General features: G+C 41.5%; 1 protein-coding gene across 3 annotated transcripts in view; it reads right to left on the bottom strand.

Annotated features, from left to right (window-relative positions):
• The window catches only part of Pip5k1b (phosphatidylinositol-4-phosphate 5-kinase type 1 beta), a 268,382-nt gene that overhangs the window by 147,065 nt on the left and 116,014 nt on the right, over positions 1–5,303 (bottom strand). For all 3 annotated transcript variants that reach the window (XM_055613852.1, XM_055613854.1, XM_055613853.1), the window contains exon 2: positions 3,417–3,506. The gene's annotated coding sequence lies outside the window, so the exon portion shown is untranslated. The remainder of the gene's footprint in view (positions 1–3,416; positions 3,507–5,303) is intronic.

Here is a 5,303-nt window from a genome sequence, read left to right as displayed (position 1 = left end):
CTCTCTCTCTCTCTCTCTCTCTCTCTCTCTCTCTCTCTCTCTCTCTCTTTGTATTGAGAATCTGTCTGGCTTGAACCTGTGAGGGTCTTATGTGTGTCTCTGTGATTCAGATGTGTGCCAGTCCTGTTGGGTTTGGAAGATGCTCTCTCCTTGGAGTCTTCCACCACTTTGGGATCTTAAAATCTTTCTTCCTCTTCTTTCCCATAGATCCCTGAGCCCTGAGGGGAGAGGTTAATGAAGACTTATTATCTAAGGTAGAATGTTCCAGAGTCTCTCTCTTTGCGCTGTTCAGTTTGGAACGCTTTGTTAATTACCTTCTACTTCAAGAGTTCTTCAAGCTCTTAAATTACTCAAAGGGCATGATACCACACGGAGACAGAGATCGTCTGACTTTCCTACAAGCCTTTGAATCCTGGACTTTGAATAAGTTCGGTATTTGCGGTACCAAAAAATTTCCAGCCATCTCTTGCCACCTGAACTAAAGAATTGAGTTCACCCCGGATGTGCTGTGCCCAGCAGACTGAGGCCATTCAAGAGAACACAGATAAGGACTTAGATGTGCCCACCTCACCAGGTTTACTGCTACCACAATCAACCCCCCTCTTAGCCTCTGAACTTTCAGATGGAGTCCATTCAACTTCTCCATATTAGAACTGGAAGCCTTCAAAGATGTCTCTCTCACAGAATGTCTGCTTTATTTGTTTAAAGAGGAGTTGACTGTTTTCTAGTTTACTTACAATAATACTTTTATAGGCTCTGAATAAGATGCTAGGGAGATTAAAATGCTTGTAAGACTTAATAACATCAGCTCAGGATAAAAGCCAACCAACCTTCAGTCACTCAACAGAGCTGAGAGGAGGAGGACCTCCCCGATGAATGCCTCTTAAGCAGCTGCACTTCTCAGACCCTCAGCTTTGAAAATGGACTTCAGCAGCCACTCTTCCTGGAGTTGAGAAACAACCTCTGGGAAATGGACTTGTTGACAGGAGTGAAGGGTGGTGAGCAGAGAGTCTAAAAGTATTTTTCATTACTTTGTAAGTCACTCCTGACTTCACAGGAGGGAAGGAGGTGAGAAATAGGCCAACTTCTGCCATTCACTTAAATTCCTTTTGAGAAGCACAAAACAGATAAATGAGGGCAGTGGTAGTAATGGGTGGCTTATTGTTGACAATGCTCTTGCCCCCAACCCTGGGGCCTGTTAGAAAAGAAATCGAAGATCAATACCTATTGATATTCCACTTCATCACCCTTAGAGGGTCAACTGACTTCACAGGGTTTTTTTTTTTTTTAATATTTGAGATTTCATATAATTATAAAGTGATGCTTGACAAAAGTCATATCAACAAGGAATACCCAACTAAAAGAGGTGAATGAAATGCTCGGGGACAGGCTCTTAGCTTCTTGTCCTGTTATAGACTACTGTGAGAAAAGCCACATAAGAGAGAAAGGTCTTAGTGTAGTTTAAAGTACAGTCCGCCACCGTGGAGAAATCAAGGCACAGGCGCCTGACGCAGCCACTCACGTTGCGTCTACAGCAAGCAGAGAAAGCAGTAACTTGCCTGTGCTCAGCTCAGACAGTCCAGGATCATTGCTCAGGGAACATGGAAAACCTCAACCACAGTGGACAGTCTTCGCACCGCCGTAATGTAATCAAGATGATCCCCCACAGGCATTCCTAGAGCCCAGTCTCCCTGGCCATTCTAGACCTCCAGAGGTGAGGGCAAGCACCACACCAGCGAACTTCACAGGACTGTTAAAATGGGCACAGTGGGGTTACTCACAGTGGGGTGAGGCTTCTTATGTTTCTGCCCTAGGTACCAGGCATACTTGCAAGTGTGTAAGCTAAGATAAACATAGATAACATTATAATCATACTCTTTCTACAAAGGAAAGGAGGGAAGATATTCTGGGAAATACTGGTGATTACCTAAATATGAGAAGGCAAATGCACTCAGTATTCTTTTTAATATTTTGCTGTATTCTCCAAGTATTTGTTTAAAATTAAGGAGAATTTTAAGGTGATTTAAAAATTAGCCATGCAACATACTTCATGATCTTCTCCACACCTGCCGTGTTTTTGCCCCTCCACACACAGACAGACCTTCAGTATTTTCCATGTCTTATTTGCTTGATGTTTGTTTGAAATTTGATATATTCAAAATTAAATGTCATGCAGGTGAGATTGTGGGAACACTCCTCCGTTGCTGGTGGGAGTGCAAACTTGTACAACGATTTTGAAAAACTATCTGGCACTTTCTTAGAAAACTGGGAATAGCCATACCTCAAGACTCAGCTATACTTCAAGACTCTGGGCATATACCGAAAAAATGTTCCACCACTCAACAAGGCCATTTGCTCAACTATGTTCACATCAGCTTTATTCGTAATAGCCAGAAACTGAAAACAACCCAAATGTCCATCAACCAAAGAATGGATAAAGAAAACTGTGGTACATCTACACAATAGAATACTATTCAGCTATTAAAAAAAAAAAAAAAAAAAAAAGGACATCATGAAATTTGCAAGCAAATGAATGGAACTGAAAAAGACCATCTTGAGTGAGGTATCCCAACCCAGAAAGACACGCATGGTATAATTCATTCGTAAGTGGACATTAGCCATACAATATAGGATAAACATGTTACAATCCACAGACCTAAAAATGCTAAGCAACAAGGAGGACCCTAGGGAGGATGCCTAATTCTCATTCAGAAGGGCAAATAGAATAGACATTGGGATCAGCTGAATAGAGGGAATAGGATGGGAGCCTTCCATATAGGTCCTCTGAAAGATTCCACCCAGCAGGGGATCAAAGCAGATGCTGAGACTCAAAGCCAAACTTTGGGAAGAGTGGGGACCCAGAGAGGATAGGAGCTCCATAAGAAGACCAACAGAGACAACAAATCTGGGCCCAGGGAGTCTGTGGAGACTGATGCACCAACCAAGGACCATGCATGGAGAGGACCCAGGTGCCCTGCTTAGATGTAGCCAATAGGCAGCTCAGTCTACATGTAAGTCACCTAGTAAGGGGACCAAGGGCTGTCTCTAACATGGATTCTGTTGCCTGCTCTTTGATCATTTCTCCTGGGTGAGAAGGCCTTGCCAGGCCACAGAGGAAGAGGATGCAGGCAGGCCTGAATAGACTTGATAGATTGGGGTCAATTGGTAAAGGAAGAGGGTTCCCCTTTTCTGAGGACTAGGGGTTAGGAGTAGGAGGAAAGCAGGAGGGAGGGTGGAACAAGGAGGAGACAAGGGAGGGAGTTACAATCGGATGTAAAGTGAATAAGTTAATAATAATAATATTAATATTAAATGTCATGAACTAGGTAGGTAAATAAAGATATGGAAGAACAATTAAGGCCCCAATAGAGCATCTGTCAGGATTAATATACATTAATTAGAATACATTTCCTTACCTTTGTAAATAAAACGTCAAGTCATCTGTAGTTGGTAGCTGTAATTGGTGGCCTACTCATTGTTGACACTGCGTTTGTCCCCCGGGGTTCCTGTTAGAGAAGAAATTACTGGTCAATATTTATTGATATCTGTACTTACTCTCTCCCAAAGGGTCAGATGTGGTGCTAGGGTTGAGTGGTGAGAATAAACCAACCATAAAGAGGATGACCCACAGGACCCAATGTGTACTAAATAAACTGTGGCATCTAATTTAACTTGGAAGTCCCTACTTGCCAAAGCAAAGGACGACATGATCAGCTTCTAGATCAGTCTCCAACAGACAAAAGCAGCCACACAAACCACAGTGGCTGCTTCAGCAATAGTTGTATGATAAACCGACTGATTTTTGTCAGAGTTGCTTAGATGACATACTGCAAAAGGTACTTCTACCTTGTCCATAACTACATTTAGCACAGAAGAGATATCAGCTCATTGTAATCATTTCTTTTCCAGTACTAGAGAATGAACCCAGTTGCTATGCATGCCACGCAAGCACTTTACCATGGAACTATACCCCTCTAGCTTTTTATTGTATGTCCAGACAAGAGCTTGCTAAGTTTCCCAGGTAGCCTTCAACTTGTAATATTCCCACCTCAGTTTCCTGAGTATCTGGAATGACAGGCACACACCACCATGCCGGGATCACACTCAAATTTTAAATTGTAGATAGGTATAAAGTAAAAATAAATCCGGTCTTACAGTTATGTCTCCCTAGAGATAATCAATGTCAACAATTTGCTGCATTGCTATAAAAAAAATAAATCTCCCCCGTGCTTGTTACTTGTACGCATGTACTCACACACACATGAATGCACACACACTTCCATTTGCTAGTTCCAGTAGTGATATATATATATATATATATATATATATATATATATATATATATCTGTGTAACTGTACCGCAGAGATTAAGTGACTGTGGACACGCTAAATGGGACATCTATATCAGCTCACCCACCCCCAAAAGTTCAGGGAATATCATGGAAGAAGGGGCAGGAGGATGGCTAGAGTCAGAGGCTGGGAAGGCACGGGGTGAAACAGTGTTTCCTGGACATCATCAGTGCACGAATGAACCCACGACAGTTGTGCACTGCACAAGAGCTTCTAAAAATACATACACACTCTGGGGTGACACTGGGTGCTTCATCATTAGGCTTGGGTACTGAGGAACGGATGCATTTCACAAAACGGAAGTCTTTGCATGAAATCAGGATTTTTTTTTCAAATTTTTTCAAAATTGCAGGAGTTATTCAACTCCTGGAATTTGGAACTTAACTGTGGATAAATTTTAATAATTTGTAATTTGTTAGAAAACCATCCATTTTACTTAAATTTAAACTTTTATGGCCATAATGTTTCCCATTATACCGTTATTGAATTAATTTAAGCCATTTACACTCCGACTAACATCTATTTCCTTCTTTCTAATGCTCTTTATGTATACAGACCCTAATATTGTAGACAGCCTTTTTATTATTGGAGTTCTTTTTAACTGTTCTGTGGACATTTTCATTTTCACTATATATTTTTTAAAGGAAGACCCATTTTCATTTTCTATTAACTCTCCCTCCCGCAAAGCATAAGTTTATTGCATACCTGAGTTGTAGGAAATAAAATTGGGCAACTGGAGAGAAGGCTCAGGGGTTAAGAGCACTTAATGCTCTTGCAGCGGACCCAGGTTCAGTTTCCAGCACCCACATGGTAGTTCACAACTGCCTGTAACTCCAGCTCCAATGCCCTCTCCTGGCCTCCAAGGGCTCCTCCACAGATGTGGTGCACAAAATATCATATTAAATAGATAGATAGATAGATAGATAGATAGATAGATAGATAGATAGATAGAT

Source organism: Psammomys obesus, unplaced genomic scaffold, assembly GCF_907164565.1.
Source record: "Psammomys obesus unplaced genomic scaffold, mPsaObe1.curated_primary_1811, whole genome shotgun sequence".
In the NCBI taxonomy this organism is placed as follows: domain Eukaryota; kingdom Metazoa; phylum Chordata; class Mammalia; order Rodentia; family Muridae; genus Psammomys; species Psammomys obesus.
Note: the sequence above shows the minus strand (reverse complement) of the source record. Positions and strands in the feature narration are given on the sequence as shown.